General features: G+C 40.5%; 1 protein-coding gene across 1 annotated transcript in view; it reads left to right on the forward strand.

Moving 5' to 3' along the window:
* Positions 1-10,470: 10,470 nt before the first annotated feature.
* Positions 10,471-19,065, forward strand: part of LYPD6 (LY6/PLAUR domain containing 6) — an 89,418-nt gene continuing 80,823 nt past the window's right edge. Inside the window, exon 1 of the mRNA XM_081938421.1 lies at positions 10,471-10,579. The gene's annotated coding sequence lies outside the window, so the exon portion shown is untranslated. The remainder of the gene's footprint in view (positions 10,580-19,065) is intronic.

The raw sequence follows: 19,065 nt of genomic DNA on the forward strand, positions 1-19,065 counted from the left end.
AGCCCTGCCTGCCTGTTGCTAGCATGGTCATGGAGAAGTGAAGGCATTCTGATGCAGAAACGTTTTATTTTAAAGACGGAATTGCTTTACGCCTAATGGGACCTAATAAATGTTCTCACAAGATGAAGCCTTTATAGTTTAAAGTATTTCATCTGTTGCATATTTTAGAAAGTGCTTTGAGAAGAAATATACTTTAAAACGGCACCATGTGGGAAATACTCTGAAAAGTAAGCAACTATTGAGTGAATAGTTGAATATGATTTACAGCACAGCTAATTCATCATTTCAGTTTCATGGAAATTAAAGCTCAAAATGATTTTAGAGAGCAAAAAATTCCTCTTGGATAGCTAGTGTTTAGTGGGAGTGTGAAAATCAAATGCTTTCAATTATGAGCCAAAAGGTTCAAATGATGGTTGCACTCTCGGAAGTTTTCTTCCCTTATTCATTATTATTATTATTTCTTTTATTCATTAAACATGAAACTCAGTCAACTGAACATTTAAATATGTGTCACAAATACCATTGACTACTGCTAATGGTTGATACGTGTTGCTGCCAGCATCCTATGGATCAAGCAAGTATCTTCTTAAAATATACAATGTTCCTAGTAGCGGAGGTTTTTTTTGCAGTTCCGCTGGTGTTATTGTAGGAAGCTGCAATGTCTTGATGTGTTTTGTAAAATTCTTGGACATGGTACCAAGTGCCTCGATGACAATGGGTATCATTGTTACATGTTTCATCCATAGCCGTGTAGTTTCGATGGCCAGGTTGTGATATTTCGTGATTTTTTTCCAGTTCTTTTTCTTCGACTCTGGCATTTCCTGGTAAAGTCAATAAACTGTACACTTCGGCCCTCAACAACCGTGATCGGTCGGGGGGCGGTCTAGAAATCAACCGGGGGCGGTCTAGAAATCAAATAAAATTGAAATTGAATTGAAATTGAATATATTATTATTATATACTTTATTCATTAAATATGAAACTCAGCCAACTGAACATTCAAAAATGCATTACAAATACCAGTGACTGGTGCTAATGGTACGTTTTTTTTTGTTGTTGTTGTTGTTTGGTTAATCTTTGATAAGATTCACAGCCTTTGGGGCTGGTTGGTAGCTCAACAGATCCAGTCCTAACCAAGGACCTAGGAACTGTTAAGGTAATGTCGGAGGATATAAGCTGTTCTAAGTAGGGTGTTTTTTTGTATAGTCAGAATGTTCAAGTCTGATAAATTTAGAATTTCCAAATAGCAAGGTAGCCCTTTAGGTATTGCTCCAATATTATTATTATTATTTCTTTTATTCATTAAGCATGAAACTCAGTCAAAGGAACATATAAATATGTGTCACAAATACCATTGACTGGTGCTAATGGTTGATATGGGTTGCTGCCAGCGTCCTAGGTATCAACCAAGTATCTTCTTAAAATACCGTTTTGTTCAGAGTATAAGATGCACTTTTCCTCCCCCCAAAAGAGGATGAAAATTTGGGTGCATCTTATACACTGAATGTAGCCCACCTACACACTGGCTCCCACTCTTTGGCCTCTACCTCCCAGCAATTTACCTCCTTGCAGCAAACGGGGAAAATGGGGCTTGTGGGCGTGACAATAGGCTATGGCAATCTCTACAGCCTGAAACAGCTGATGATCAGGAGGCCCATGCTGAAATTGAAAATGAAACTTGCTGTTTGCTGCACAAATTGTTGGGAGGCAGAGGCAGATTTTTTTTCTTGTGCTAATCAGGCTGTTGGCTGTTTGCTGCAAGGAGGTAAGTCAATAACTATTAATGCCTATGGACTTATTTTTTTAAAGACTGCTTTATTATTGTTCTAGACAACTTAACAAAATGAAGAAGCTTTTTAAAATAAATGCTTGATCTGAAGAGGCCCAGTGCTATTGTATCTCCTTTTAAATAGCCGAGAATAACTATACTTCCAGAAAGCCACATCAACTTTAACAGCATCTGTACAAGTATAGTCTGAAATGTAACACCACAAACAGTATACTGTTTGCTCTTTGCTGCAAGGAGGCAAATTGCTGGGAGGTAGAACCAGATTTCCCCCCCTTGTTTTCCTCCCCAAAAGCTAGGTGCGTCTTATACTTTGGAGCATCTTATACTCCAAAAAACACAGTGTATGATGTTCCTAGTAGCACAGTTTTTTACAGTTCCGCTGGTGTTTTTGTTGTTGTTATTATTATTATTCCTTACTATTATACTTGAGAAATTATTGCAAATTTCCTTTTGCAATATTTTTGAGCTTAATTTTCTGCTAAAGGGGTGACGCTTGGTACTGAGAGTCATGTTTTAGTATACATTCTTCTGTCACTCTGAGACTTCTTTAGTTGCCCACTCTTTCCAATTTGGATGAGTACAGTGGGAGACGCATTATTGCACAGGGGTAAAACTCGTCGCACCAACGTTTTCCCATTCGTGGAGCTGGTGTTGGCGTGGCCTGTGTGTGAGATGCATCCAGCCCGTGGGACGCCAGTTTGCCACGCCTGCATCGTGTTATCTTTCCTTGAGATACAAAGCACAAGAACTCATGGAATCTATAGAACCCTGGAAAGATGATGGTACCGTGAAGACAAGACATTCATACAGCTGGCCATCTTGTGTTGGAATTCATCTTTGCATGCTCCCATTTTCGGCACTTATGAACCTATTGATAACTGAAGGCAATAGATGTAGGGATAGCGAGCAGAGGATGGTTCTGAACTTTTATCTCCATCTTGTCTAAAAGTCATACTGCTGGCTCTTAGTGGTTAGACCAGGAATGTCAAACTCACATCATCATGGTGGCATCACATGATGTATTGCGATTCCCCCCTTTTGCTAAATTGGCTGTGGGTGTGGCCAACATGTGACACATCCAGCCCGCGGGCTGCAAGTTTCAGAGCCCTGGGTTAGACTGTCATTCTTAGGCTTTTAATTCCTTCTTTCCTCTCTCAGCTCCATTCTCTTTCTAAACTCTGCAGTTTGTATTCTCCCTCACTCACTTTCTCTCCGTAATGGAAGAAAGTGCACCATGGAGTCTCAGTTGTAAATAGACCAGGGGTGAAATTCAGCAAGTTCTGACAGGTTCTGGAGAACCGGTAGAGGAAATTTTGAGTAGTTCAGAGAACCAGTAAATACCTCCTCTGGTTAGCCCCAGAGTGAGGTGGGAATGGAGATTTTGCAGTATCCTTCCCCCAGGAATGGGAGGGAATGGAGATTTTGCAATATCCTTCCCCCAGGAGTGGGATGGGAATGGTAGTATTCTTCCCCTGCCACACCCACCAAGTGACTCCCATAGAACCGGTAGTAAAAAAAAAAATAATTTCACCACTGAGATAGGCCTAGGTCATAACTACACTTAACATTTAAGCTGCGTTTTATTATTGGTGGACTTTTTTTAGTTTTTTATTTATACACTTCCCCAAGTTGTTTTGTTTTTGTTTAGAGGCTGGCCATGTCAGATGCCTACATAAATAAATAACTAGTTCCTGTCTGGTGCTGACTTGACGTAAGTTAGCTTAAGATTATCCTATCTGGGCTAAGACGCTATGGCAATGAGGTACTATTTCATTAGTTTCCAATTTATTTATTCATTAAATCTATATGCCTTCCATTTCATTCTGAAAAGCAATTCTAAAATTATCTTTGTCTTTAGCTTTTGTACAGAACTGAGAGTGAAACCCTTCTATCTCAAAGGATAAAGGATGAAACAACGCATCCCATTTTATTTATTTAGAGTAAAAAGCTAGCTAGGAACAAGTAGGACACTCAAGGGCTGGAGAAGGGATTAAAGAACATTTTTGGGGGGTTCTGAACCAACAATTGTCTATATACAAGTGTTGTAACCATTATTATACTATTGCAACCGTCATGATCAAGGTAGTTTTATTAGAGATTGTGGGAAGTATCCACTCTGTTGAAGGGGCATTGGAAACAGCCAATGAAATGTGGGGGTAAACTTGCAACAAAATGAAACTTGCTATCCAAAATGGTTATGTGCACTGAAGGTGACATAATGTGGGAAAGTGTTCTTTGGAAGTAGAGCAGAAAAAAACTGTCCCGAGGTCATTTTATTGGTGTGTGTGTGTGATTGCGTGTGTGAGTATTAATAGAGAACAGACAGTGAAAGCCAAGTTGGGTAATGCAGCTACAGCAAGTCCTTAAATTACTCAGGGTTACCTATCATTGTTTATTTCCAAAAACAAAACTTACCTTCGTTTGCTTTCATGCAAGCATCAAGAACACTTTCTTAAAAAATTTATATTCCTACCTTAAGTTTTTCTCTCTCAGCAAATTCTTTCTTCTATATAAAATTCTCTTCTCCCCAATTCCCCATAATCGAATTGGTGCAAGAATGCCACACTCTGCTTATCAGAATTTCACTGACATTCTCCCCTTTGGATTGAACATTTAAAAGCAAATTTTCTTTTATCATCTTGAATAAGAAATAAAGTGTTGGGGGGGAGAGAACTCAGAATTTTCTGCATCACAGCAATACACACATACACAACACCACACAGTGCTGTATGAATTGTGACCAGTGAAACAAATTGCTTTCTTGGGCCTTTTGCAAAAGTGAATATTTATAAAAAAAGAAAGCAGTAAGGGGAAGATAAATATCAAATTAAGTAGACAAAAGTAGGCAAGGCTCTAATAATGAGGAGTGCTGGACAAGTGGATAGTTTTCTACATTAAATCGTGTAAGGATTTCTATTTAAGGATTTCAGCTGAAGTTGCTGCACATCTATAAAATACAAAAGAGAAACAAACTTGGAGGGGTGGGGCAGTCTCAGTCCTTGATTTCTTTATGTTGTCACTACAAAGGCATATTTCTTTACCAGCTGCTGCCTGAATTGATTTAAACTATTTTTGTTTAACCACAGCTGTCATGGGGTTTGACAAAAAGCATTTCATGCAAATCTGAAAAAAATAAATAAATGAGCAGGGTTTCAGTTCTTAGCCAGTAAGGGGGAAAAAAATCAGTGTGAGCAACATTGGTGCCAGGGCCCAGTGTAGTGAGAAATTAACGCAAGTCCTTACTTGCAATGTAAATGTTTTGAAATGTTGGGTGTTTTGAGCCAAGTCCAAATTGCTAGCATGGACTACGAAAGAATTTAAAATGGGCCACTAAGACGATACAGGCAGCCCTCGACTTAGGACCGTAACTGAGGCCAAAATTTATGTGGCTAAGCGAGACAGTTGTTAAGTGGATTTTATGTCCCATTTTATGATCTTTCTTGCCACACTTGTTAAGCGAATCACCGCAGTTGTTCAGTTAGAAACATGGATGTTAAGTGAACCTGGCTTCCCCATTGACTTTGCTTGTTAGAAAGTCACAAAAGGCGATCACATGGTCCCAGGGACACTGTAGCTGTCATAAATATGAATCACTTGCCAACAATTCGAATTTTGATCATATAACCATGGGGATGCTGCAACGGTCCTAAGTGCGAAGAATGGTCATAAGTCACATTTTTTCAGCGGTTTTAACTTTCAATGGTCACTAAATGAACTCTTTTAAGTTGAGGACTACCTCTAATTCCCCCTGAAGCCCAATGGCTGTACAAGATCTCTAAATGCTCTGGATCAGCCCTCAGGGAAGCCTAAAGAGGCCTGTGACATGTAGCTTTTGATATAAGGAACAATCATAATAAATATACATTGCTAAGCTTAATTTAGAATAGAATAGAATTATTTATTGGCCAAGTGTGATTGGACAAACAAGTAATTTGTCTTTGGTGCATATGCTCTCAGTGTACATAAAAAGACAAGATGCATTCATCAAGAATCATAAGGTACAACACTTAATGATAGTCATAGGGTCAGCAATCAGGAAACAATATCTATAAATCATAAGGATACAAGCAACAAAGTTACAATCCTGCAGTCATATGTGTGAGGAGATGGGTGATAGGAACGATGAGAAGACTAATAGTAATACAGCCTTAGTGAATAATTTGACAGTGTTGAGGGAATTATTTGTTTAGAAGAGTGGTGAGGTTCGGGAAAAAAACCGTTCTTGTGTCTAGTTTAGTAGCATTAAATCTGATTTTTCTTTTTAGGATGAGGCACCATCACTCTATTCTGAGGCCAATGGAAGCTTCCATCTTGAACGAAGTTGCACACCTCTGCAGAAAGAGAAATGTTAAACTTGATGGAACAGTAATTGCTGTTATAATAAATCCTCCGAGATGCAAGTGGATGTTTGCTTGTGCAATGAAGCTTTTCTTCCTTGGTGTGTGTGTGTGTGTGTGTGTGTGTGTGTGTGTGTGTGTGTGAGAGAGAGAGAGAGAGAGAGAGAGAGAAATGGGGAGGGAGAGAGAGAATGTATCAGGAAGCTTGAAGCATGATTGGGAGAACTATCTTGAGAAAACATTTGCTCATCGTTCATACAAGTCTGAAATATTTCTGTTTCATCAGTCTGGAATAGTGTAGCAGTAGAATGGCACAAATCACCACATGTAGTAAAGAAGGCTCAGAGGTACAAATCCTAAATAACAGATTTTACACTTGGATAGTAGCAGCTAAAGGGAGAAAACATCACTTTAATCCCTTTACAGCTAAGGAGGACTTAAGCCTGCCTCACTCATGGGATGGAGACACAACGAAGGAACGCATATTGGCAATATGGCAGAAAATTAAGATGTTGCTCATGGAGTTGATGCCACTGTTAGGTGAAAGTAGGGACATGGCCTGCGGGTAACTTAAGCCTAAAACAAAACAGCACATTGTTCCCCAGACAAAATGCAGCAGAACATTATTGGGCCATTTTTCAATTAGTCGCTGATCTGAGAGTCCCTAAACATTAATTTAGAAGCAGGGGATGGTTCACTTTTGGTTTAAAGACTGAAATGAGGCCCAAGGCATTTTGAAAGTTGAATCCAAATGCTCACCCTCTGAAGATGATAAAAAAAAAAATGCTAAGCCATCCCAGTTGAATGCTGGTTAATGTGACACTAAGATCTGCTTCAAGCAGGCTAACTTAACCAGCTTTACGAGGCACAGCTTTGTAGTACACATTTGCATCAGAGGCCCACGGGTTTGATGCTTTGCATCCTCACGGGTGTGGGGGGGGGGTCTGTGGGTGCACTTTTGTGTCAATGTTTACTGGTGGCAACTACCTGGACAAGTTCCTGCAGGTTTCTCGGCAAGATCTTGGAAGTGAATTGCCCTTGATCAGTCCTAGGGCTGAGAGAAAGTGGTCACCAAGCTTCCTTTATGCCTAATGCCCGGTTAGAACTCACCATCTCCCATTTTCTCCCGGTGTAGCTAGGGAACATTATTTAGCTTTAGATCACTGTCCATCTCACTCAAGCTACTGTGATCAACTAACAGGAATTAAAATACATTACAAGTACACAGGACACACACACACACACACACCTTTAAAAAAACCACACTATTCCATTGTTGTCAAACTCAACTGAATTTGGGCTGCAGGGTTCTTAGATCTGGCCCATGGGGCTGCCCTAGAAATAGGGAAGGACTGGCCCATGGTGCCTCTGTCAGCAAAAATGGAGCTTGTTTTCAGCTGCGACAGCCTCCTGCAACCCTCTGCCCGCAAAAACAGAACTTGGGAGGGCCGCAAGAGCTCCGTTTTCACTGGCAGAGCACTCAGGCCACCACAGGTGCCCCTGGCACAAGTGACGTCGAGCTGGCCACCTCCCCAATCCCCACAAGAAGTCAAGCACAACCCTGATGTGGTCCACAATGAAATTGAGTTTGACACCCACGCACTATTCCAACCAGATAACACAAAGTGGCTCCTAAGGACAGCACTCTCCAGTAGCATGGGATTGGTTAGTCCCCTGGCCTCCCATGTCTCCTTTGAAGTCCGTATGTCTAGGTTGGATGAAAAAGTGTTTGGATTTGTCAGCTTCCTAGAATTCTAATAGATGCGGTAACCATGAAGGCTACCTTTTCAAAGCTACCAGTAGGCCTGTGAGTGGTAGAGACTTGTCTAGATCATCGCGGAAGAGAGAGAAAAAAAGATTAAACCAGTCTCTTAATGTTCCAGCAAAAATCAGATCTCTCTGTCCTTGTTAATAAAGAAAAAAAAACCATGTCCAGTAATAAGAAGACATATCTAACCAGCCAATTTAATACATCAGAAGGTGGTGGACCAGGCTGGCTTTGAAATATGGGATTTAATTAGTGCTTGGAGAAGAGATCACCGAGAAATCCCAGAGTTCTAAGACAGACTGGAACACTGGAAAGAAGTCAGTAGGAAACCGTGTCTGTAATGGACTCAAAGGAGACTTTATTATTCATTTAATAGATTGGTACAGCCATCCATCTCAAACATATGATTCTGGACTCCCCTACACATACATCCAGGGCCCCAGGTTCTAGCACAGATCCAAGCCTTTTGGCCCTTGGGAAAGACCAGCCAGGACATCTGACCTGCCTTGGGATGTTATTCCAGAGGGAAGCGGATTGCCATGACAGGAAAGATTATCCTAACTGTTGGACAGACTTGGAACATGCACGCCTCTTCTGCCTGACCAGCTTTATTTCATTTATTTATTTTGTTTAGTTTGTCAAACATGTAAAAGATAACAGGTATAAGTACAAACATAAATATGAACACAGTAAATGGGTACAAATAAATGGAGACAGTAGGACAGGGACAGTAGGCACACTGGTGAGCTTATGCACACCCCTTACAGACCTCTTAGGAATGAGGTGAGGTCAAGAGTAGAGAGTCTTAGGTTAAAATTATGGGGGTTTGAGGATTGAACACAGAGCCAGGTAGCGCATTCCAGGCACTGACCACTCTGTTGCTGAAGTCGTATTTTCTGCAATTGAGTTTGCAGTGGTTTACCTTGAGTTTGTATCTATTGTTTGCTCGTTCAGTATTGTGATTGAAGCTGAAGTAGTCATTGACAGGTAGGACATTGTAGCGGATAATTTTGTGGTTCCAAACCACAGGGTGGTTCTGTAAGCAACCAGACTTTAAGCCATGATACTTAAGCTGGGCAAAGGGACAAGTGGCCCCTTCCGAAGCAGAAAGTTCCATATTCTTGATGGCCCAGCCCTTTACCTTTGTGTCCCCTTCTCCACAAATCCAGGCCTGACCTGTACAGATGCAAACTTCGTAGAATAAAAGTGGATTGTGTGGTGTGTGTGTGTGTGTGTGTTTCCCCGCCTTTTTTAAAAAAATCCTTCCTCTCTGCACTATCTATTCTAGAAGAAAAAAGAGATACAGAATGGAGCAGGAAGGTCCTTTCTACCCTAGTCCTGTCGCTTGACAGATGACCAATGGAAGCAGGAAGCAAAATGAATTTAAAAAGGCAGCTGACCACCAACCAAGCAGCACCACCAGCTGCAAGCCCTGTGTCCAGAAGGGAGATGGCTATTGGGGACAGCCATCAGCTGCTCTGTTTGCTCACCTGCTTGCTATTCCAGAAGGCAAGGGGGCTTTTACCAATGATGGCCGCTTGCTGGCTTTCCAAGCAGCAGCGAGTAAGGCCACTACAACAGGACTGCCCCAAGGCAGATGCTTGCAGATGTGCTAAGCGCAGTTTAAAGATCTGCAGCCTTCCTTCCTGTCCTAATTAGCCCTGTCCTAGTGTTTCTTTTTATTCGCATCCATTTCACGTACCCAAAACCAAGTTTATACTTATATATGTTATCTAACACATGCTTGACAAAATAAAACTAAAATAAAATAAAAATATGCTAGTGTTCTTCCGGGCTTATCGCACCCAACATCTATTTATCCCATGGTTCCTTTTTCGGGAGAAGCGACACGGTACAAAGAGGAGTAAGCAACGATGCGCCACAGCAAATAGAGCTAACTTTAGGGTTGCTTCAATCCAGTATCAGCTCTCCATAGTTTTCTCTTGCGCATATTTTTGTCTCCCAAGCTGAGGGGGGGGGGCGAGGGCTTCCCTTCCGCCCCCCCACCCCCAGCCCTATGCAAGGCTCCAAGAAACCCCATCTCGTCGACCAGAGATCGTTTGGGTCGTGTAGTCTTGGACAAGATTCCATCTCCAACCCCCTCCAACCCTCTGCGCGGGAGATTGGTCTCGTTCCAGATACTAAAAAATGGGTGGTAGTAACGGCGGGGGCGATTCGCGCACTGTATGTAGGCTGGGCATGGGATGCCAAGGTCTGAATTAGACTCCCTTTCCCCCCTCCTTAGAGACGGCCAAGGAACCTTTCCAGAGATTCGGAGCCGTGGCACCAGGCGTCAGAGGGGGTTATGCTTCCCCACCCCTCGCGGCTCCGGGCTGACCAACACTCACCGGCCGCCCGGCAGAGCCGATCCCCTTGCCTCACTCCTCGGCCGCCCTCAACTCGAGGAGCGTCGAGCCCCACCGCGGCTCCTCTCAGAGCTCTTTGCCTCCGCCGAGCCTGGCTTAATTAGCCGGCCAATGGCAAAGCAGCCCAAGAATTTAGCGTGGAGTCGGGCCTTCCCGATTGGCTGGCCGGGAAGTGTCTGGGAGGCTGAGCGTTCCCGGGCAGGACTGCAGTGCACGCCGCCAGCCTCGCTGCATTGTACGCTCGTGGAAAGGGTGGCAGGCGGGCTGGCTGGCGGGCGGGCCGGCCGGCCGGAGGCGAAGGGGTCTGGGCGTTGAACCGGTGAGTAAAAAGGACTGCTGTCCGGCTGATTGCACGTTCTTTCTCGTCGCTCTTCTTTTCGTCTTTTTCTAAAAACCAGCCTGAGAGCAGAGGAGAGTGAAGGATGTAGGGGCGATCGGCGTTGGACCCCAGACTAGGCTTTGTTGAGCGCTGCGTTCCCAGCGCGATCTGCAGCAACAGATGAATTTTTTTAAAAAATATATTTTTATTTTTGCCTTCGGGGCATAGTTGTTGGCACGGCCAAAGGCGCTGCTCAAGAGCGGGGCGCTTCCCTCCTCCTGCTGGGCTTTGGATTCCTGCTTGTAATAGTGTCCGTGGTAAGGGAGGGTGGCCCGAGGGTCTCCCCCCGGGCGAGGTTTGAAGGGTCGGGAAAGAGAAAAGGCTCGCTTGCTCAGGGCAAGTTTGAGACGCTGCCGATCACAGCAGCAAGATGGGTTCACGCGAGGAATTCTCTCTCTTCTTTTCCTTTTTTAAAAAACCGATCGGCGATTTAAAAGTTAAAAAAGAAAAAAAAACTTTTCTTTTTCTCAGTGGCTGCAGAACATTATCCAAAGCCCGGATAAGGAATTAGCGCGGGTCTGAGAAGTAAAAAAATAAATAAAAAATTCAGAGGTTTAAAGTTTAAAAGCGTGGATCTTTAACACTCGGTTGTATTCCTGTATGTGGCCAGCCTTTATTGATATTAGTCCGTCGGAAATCGCTAGAGACGAACGATCGGGTTTTACTGTTCGCGTGTATGAGAGCACAGATGAAGGACTTGGGTTTAAGCCAGTTTTGGGTCAATGATGCAAGCTTTGCACTACGTTAAGGCTGCGGAACCTTGTTAAACTTATTTTAACTCGGCGGCTCATCTGTCGAGTGAATGCAAATGTAGATCCCATATTAATATGTTTTGTTTCAAATATTTGAATGGGTGTTGATTCCCCCTCCCCCTAGTAATTCCATCCCTTCTTTCTAGAGTTTAATGGAAGGGGATTTAATCTTTGAAAGCTAACATATATTTGTACTCTGTGAGAAACAAATGCATTCAAAATGTTTTACCTTAAGCAGTGTTTCATACAGTAAAGATCATTTCAGGTACCAGTTCCCAGTTTTTATGTAGAGCACAACACCATCAAACCCCCTTTGAGATCCAGTACTAGGTAGCAGCTGGCAGTGCAAATAACACCCACTTGGAGGTGATATCTAAAAAAAAAAATCAATTTTAAAAACGTTTACTAAAAAGTTCACTACCCTAAATTCCATGAGATGTTTGTGTTTCTGCTTGTGAAGTGTATGTGAAACGTTGGGTGTAGATATTGAAATCTTGTATGGTGTGAAAGGAGGATGCCCAAATCTTCCAATTTAGATTAGGGTTATTTATTATAGTGAGCGTTTTCATTAGAAAATCTCTGCTGTATAAATGTGGACTGTTAACAGCCCTTGGACCATGAGATGAGAACAGTGATATAAGGAAAAATAAAAACACAACATTCACAGCAGAGTCATATATTGTACAGGTAGATTTTTTTTCCCACATTTATGTGAGGGTAAGCTCCTTTGATGCTATGAATACACCTGCATAAACCTGAACTACTAGTCTTCATTTACATGCACATTTCCTCATAGAGGCCTACCCTAATGATTTAAACAGATGCTAATTGCCATAAAAATTACACATGTAATTAATCAAGGTAAAGCTGCATATTCCACCCCGAATTCCATTTTGCCATGTTTAAATATTTATCAGCATTGGATGTGAAGTTTTATCAAACATCAAAGCTGTATGCTTTCACTAAATGAACAATTCCTTATATAGGATTATCCAAGAATAATTGGATGACTTCATATCAGCTTGGGGAAGGCAGTTCTTCTTGGAATCTGACAGTAACCCCCCCCCCCCAAAAAGAACAAATCATAGTAGGATGAATCTTTGTTGTTAAAGATTAATCCTTAGAAATACAAGAATTGATGCTTATTCACAATCACTGCTTAGTATCTGATGGAATGTGCACCTGCAGCATCAGAAGGGAATTTGGCCAACTCAAAGCTTTCCCAGAAAGAGATTTGGATCAAGAGACTGCGCAGTTCCAGGCTGGAGTGGAGGAGAAGAGTTTTGGGGTAGCCCCACCCTAGAATCTCTCAGGATGTATCCAGTAGGTTAGAGTTTTAGTATTTGAAAGATTCTATCTAGTAGGTGTAAGCAAATAAAGGATTGAATTCGATTGGTTCTCACTATCTCATCTCTAGGCTTGACCCTGGCAGTATCTTTTAGATTGCCTTGGGTAATGCTTGTGTGCTTGTTTATTTATTTAGCTTTACAATTTTATCGCTTGTGTTTTCTTACATTGAAAGCCTATTTACAGAAATCAGAATTTCAACTTGCAGCAGTCCAAATAACCTGCAAATGATAGCATCGGTGAATTAGTTTCACGGGAATAGCCGTCTGCATGTTAGTCTTCCAGAAAGGTTAAAAAAAAAAAGTCAATTTGGACCAACAATTGAACCCAGATTCATATGAAAATGTCTTTCTCGAAGTTAAATGGCCACGAAGACTCAATGCTCAGTGACTGTACAGGGGGGAATAGTCCCATAGCGGTTCCGCCAGGCCAAATGGAGCCAAGGAAGGCCTCAACCTTGACCCCATAACCTCAAGGCTCCTCCTCCATCTCCTTTACATTGTCTGTGGGGAAGACCTGCATTAGGATAAGAGGGAAAATACCCCTTCTTTCCAGAACACATGAAGCTGACTTCAGCTGCCGCAACGATGAAATGAAAGCAGTGGGAAGTCATATCTTTTTTGTGCGGCTAGCACAACCACTTTGTGACACGGGAGCTGAGGATGAGCTATTAAAATAAAAATATTTTGAGGATATATTTTCAAGCCCTATTTCTCAAAAACTCTTTCTGCTCTACCATCTCCCTTATGACAGATTTAAGGGAGCTATTACAAAACTGGCATCATACCACCTATTCGGTACCATCTGACAGCATATATAAAAAAACGCTCCATTCAGTGCAGGTGATTCGTATTTTGAAGTCAAATGAAGTAATTCAGATGCTTGCAGTCATTACATCTACTTGATTAGCTTGGAAGGTTTGTGGGTAGTAGCATAATGGTTAAGAGCAATGCGTGCTGAGTGTATATCAGATTTGGACAGGACGTTGGTTTGCAGGATCTGCTTCAATCATATAAACAGTCAGAATGAGGTACAGAATTGGGGGGCGAGCTCTGGCTAAGGGGGTGAACTCATTCATTGATTGCATTCCATTTGATATACACTGCCAAGTTATGTATGAGTTACTGCAGATCAAGGACATTAACAATTAATGCCAATCGGAGGAGGGGGCAGAGAACTGAGGGACCTTTGATGATTAGCACTTGAGCATAAGAAACCGTGCCAATATGTTACAAAACATCCAGTGATCCATTTCTAATTCATTTTTTAGAACAGCTTTGGAATTGATTATCATGCTGGTGGAACACCATTAATTGGATTCATCAGGAGCTTGGAAACTGAATTTATGTTTGCAGAATCATGTCTAACGATGTGCTTCCATGATTTGCAGTCTTGCTGGAAATGTCCGGCATTATTGAATGTTGTACAAGAATATAATGTTTTCGATAAAACAAGTCTATAAAAATATAGAGTGGTGACTGCAGCACCATAGCTTTACAGAGTTTATGGTGCCGTTGTTGATATAATGTCTCATTTATCAAAAAGATTAGAACTTTTATGAATGAATGTCTGGGTTGAGGAATATAAAATGACCCTCAAGAGTTTAGATATGCTCCAGGGCTTGTATACCCGGGAGCGCATACGTTCTTACATTTTTTGTGTGTGTGTATTTTTGTGCTAATAGCAAATCATTTACCCTTCAGCAGGTTATCAGCTACCTACTCACTGCGGCTTTATTGGTTCCCCAAAATCTATCCTAAATTCTGGATAATCTCTAGAATATTATGCAATTTAGGCAGGCATAAATGCACTCTCCTAATCCCTGGGCACCATTGGATGCAATCTAAAATTTACACAATTGAAATTAGAGAGAATTATTCAGTTGGCTTTGAAAGACAGTAGGGTGTCAAGCATTAATGCTGTCACAGTTTGTATGGGTACAATTTAATCTGACACGTGTTGAGACTCTATTAAGATCCAATTTTGACATTAGCCTGCAATTTTTTCATTCAGCCTTTTCTGATTCATCCATTTTTTTTATGAATTTCAAGTTGAATTTTCATTCTGTGGAATAAATATGGTCTCATCACATACTAGCTTATAAGATGCAAAAATAGGTATTTTTGTTTAAAAATACGGACCAAATAAAATGATCCATCCTAAGTGTTGATAGCCTTTTAAGCTAGCAGAGGGCACCAAGCTTCAGAAGTTGGCTTGACAAAGAGATCAAAAACAGATGTTATTGTAGGTTTCAAAAATCCTGAAGGTATTTATTCAAAAAGTAATTACTGTATTGCTTTCTTCTTCATGCTAAACTTTATTTGTTGTGGTTTTGCACCAGTTGTATATCTGTTAATTGAACTTAATTATTCAATGTACAAGGAGCATTTACGGTAATGGTTAACACAGCCTTTACATTGTATTGTTTGAACAAGACTTATAAGCATGAATTCTTTCTGTGAGATCAAACAATAAAAGTAAAGGGAAGAGAAAAGAACACAACTTACCTTTTGTTTCCTAGGTATGTTTCTGCCACTCATATGGTATCATTGAAATTGCATCATTGATTATGATTATATGCCATCAAGGCAGTGTCCAACCAGCTACCCAAATAGTTTTTCTTTAGGACATTCTCTCCCAGCCTAGTCCTTTATGAACATTATATGTTTTTATGGTGAAATTTGAAAAGCTCGCTATTGTCTATTTTGTGTTATTGCTGGCATATGTTCTTAAAATTAAAAATGTGTTGGAAAAATATTGTGATTGAAAAATGAAGTTTTTCTGCTACTGGAAAAAGTAATTTCAGGAAACTATAATCATTATCTTGCTTCATTTCTGTTTCTTAGACTGTACATTCCAAGTTTGTTTTCCTACTTAATATTTTCAACTGTGGCATTCTTCAAGCCCAAGCAGCAAATCAACATGTTGTGTTGATTTCAGATTGAACTTGACCAGAAAAAACTCATCATCAACCTCCTACTTTTCTCTATTAATCTTTGGAGGATAAACTTAGATAACCATGATATTAAAAGGTTGACTATGAAGTCTGATATTATTGTCATTGATTGCATTGTATTCAAGTACTATCCTTGCTATATCCATTCTAACTAGGGAAACAATATGGTAGCTTCCTTCTTTTTTACGTGCTGAGTAAGTAATCACTATGTTCTTGCAACCAAGAATGTTCAAGTCCAGTCCATTGTGCAACTGATGTTTACCTTTTCTTGTCTTGAGTTTTCCCCTATTCATGCTTTTTTACTTTCTATGTTCTCATTGTAATTCTTCAGCTTTGCATTTTTAGACATCTGGAAGGTTTTAATTTAATCAGTGCTAAACACCAATAATGCTTTGAAACATCCTCACTCTTCCTCAACTACAGTTTAAATGGCATCCTAACTGAGTATCATCAGGCACTATATTGTCATGTATTTCATATTGTCTATCCTTATAGTTTCCATGGTAAAATACAGGAGTGGTTTATTAATGCTTTCTCCTCAGTATGAAATCACGCGTTTGCTGTTGTCTCTAAAGTGATCATTTGCCTCCAGCGTCTTTCTGAATCACTGCTGCTGAATATCATGCCTACTTGCTTTAACTGGGTTTCATGGCATTAGTGACTTGATTAGGATTATACGATGTACATACAATATATGATATACATGTCATATACTCTCAGGTTCCTTTATTCATCCCACCTAGGAAGAACTACAGTACCTCTCCCCAATCAATGATGAGGCAACCCTAGAGAAGATTGAAACTGTATACATTATTCCATATGGTGGGTTTACCGTAAATAATTTCATCATGCATTTACATTGTCATTGGACAATGGATAAGGAGCCATGGTGACCCAATGGTTAGAATGCAGTATTGCAGGCTAACTCTGCTGACTGCCGGCAGTTCGATCCTGACTGGCTCAAAATTGATTCAGCTTTCTATCCTTCCGAGGATGGAAAGGAAGACCCAGATTGTTGGGGGCAATATGTTGACTCTAAACGGCTCAGAGAGGGCTGTAAAGCACTGTGAAGCGGTATAGAATCTAAGTGCTGTTGCTAAGTGCAATTGTTACATCCAGTTTGCTTAAGTGCAAATCTGTGTACATGTTTACATTTTTTACACCCTGTATACTTACACCTACTTTACCAGGTAGATCCCTCATGATGGTAGTTGATACCGTGGATGTACTTTTTATCCACAACATGCAATCTGTAATGCAATTGGCAAATGTTTCATTTGGCATTAGCATTAGAAATTTGTTCTAGTATCTCCAGCATATAAACCAAGTCATTTAGCATAATATTATGTACATTTTAAAAAAAAATTCATGAAAGAAATCCTCTAGGCATTCTTAAAAATGAGTTCTGAAGTTTTAGAGTATTTCTGTATTTTATGAGGACTGGGGTTAGAATGTTAAATTCTTGTAAACCTTGTTTGTTTGCTGGGTGCATTGAGTGCCATGCAAAGTGGCCTAAAGTTATTAAAAAGTATTTAAATGCTCAGTTGCTCCGATACTCAGCCTAAGGTACTGGACCCATCACTATGCTAGTAAGCTTCCTGAAGGCTCACCTTCAGGAATATATTTAACAATTAGCAAACAAAATATTTGTTTTGACTAGCAGCTAAAAGGAAATGAAGAGAGAAATGATTACCAAGACCCTGAAAAGCTCCACAGATGAGGAACACGGAGCAAATTAAATTAATGTGCAAAACATTTTGTCCCATTACTACCTGCTCTCTGCTTCTTTAGCTATGGCAGGCTATAGAATTATTTGATTCTTACTGAGCAAAACCCAAATAACGTTGTTTTTAAATTAATTGGATAAGAATGTTAGTAAATAAGCCTTCTAAGGGTAGGTAAAGGTAAAGGTTCCCCTCGCACATATGTGCTAGTCATTCCTGACTCTAGGGGGCGGTGCTCTTTTCCTTTTCAAAGCCGAAGAGCCAACACTGTCTGAAGAAGTCTCCGTGATCATGTGGCCAGCATGACTAAACACCGAAGGCTCAAGGAACGCTGTTACCTTCCCACCAAAGGTGATTCCTATTTTTCTACTTGCATTTTTTACCTGCTTTCAAATTGCTGTGTAAGGTTCTTCTAAGGTTACATACAGATTAAAATATATTGAAGAATCTTGCTTTAAATAACATGATAAAAAAGTAGTAAAAACCAGTATGAAACATTATTCAAGTATGAAACAGAATATTAATGGCTCGCCTCAAGCTAAACAAGGAAGGACCAATATAGTTTCTCTAGGGGAATAAACCCAATGAGTAGGGTTTGGCCACAGTAGAGGCTTGTCCTATTTTCCAATCAACCCACCCTTCTCTGGTAGTAAGATGGAACCAATAAAACAAGTTTTAAATTACAGGCAGTATTTTCTACATAGTTACCAGAATATTGAAAGGAATATTCTGTAGCTGATTGGTGGCATGAAATTTAGACAAGGCTGTATCCAATTAATGTTTACTGTGAAAAGTTTGTGCATCTCTATTGTGGTGGTCTTTTCTCTATCCGATTTCATACTTGAACAGTACATAATTTATTTATTTTATTTAATTAGATTTCTAGACCGCCCCCTCTCCCCGAAGGGACTCATAGAGTTATGCACAATTATAGATTATATAACAAGAAAGGCACAAATGACCAAAATATACAAGCTTAAAAGAAATAGTCTCTTTGCAAGTACTTAATCTGACTACAGTGGCTTCTAAGAATAGTTTTCTTTAAAGATTCCTGAATCTGTCAAAATGAATCTTCTTCCACCGTAGTTAGAAGCTTCACATCTTTTCAGGTAGTCCTTGACTTGTGACTGGTTGTTTGGCAATTGTTCAAAGTTATGATGGTCTTCCCCAGGGGTACTTGGTTCTGAAGGTCTGATGGCCGCCTCCACTCCCTGCAGTCACGTGACCTCATTTTGGACACTTGGCAACTAGCCTGCATTTACGATCATTTGCAGAATCCCACAGTCATGTGACTGTGTTTTATGACCTGGCATCTACTTCCCATTTTTTTTTGTGGAAAATATCAAACTCTTGTGAACAATTGTCTTCTTTAACCAATGTGGAGTTTGCTTAACAATTACTGTAAAAAAATTCATAAAATGAAGTCAGTCATAAGGGTAACTTGCTGCATGACTCACAATTTACAATAATAACGGGCCAGTGCTATTAGGGTTGCAATTCAAGGACTATGTATAGTTAAAATCTCAATGAATTGTTTATAGCTCCATTGAACAATCTGTCTTTGAATAGTTGTCTACAGTTGTTTCATTACATGACAAAAAGTTTCAAAGTTTGTAAGTGAGTCCTTGACTGTAAACAAAGCTGAAT

Source organism: Natrix helvetica (assembly GCF_964273705.1).
Source record: "Natrix helvetica genome assembly, chromosome: 1".
Lineage (NCBI taxonomy): Eukaryota > Metazoa > Chordata > Lepidosauria > Squamata > Natricidae > Natrix > Natrix helvetica.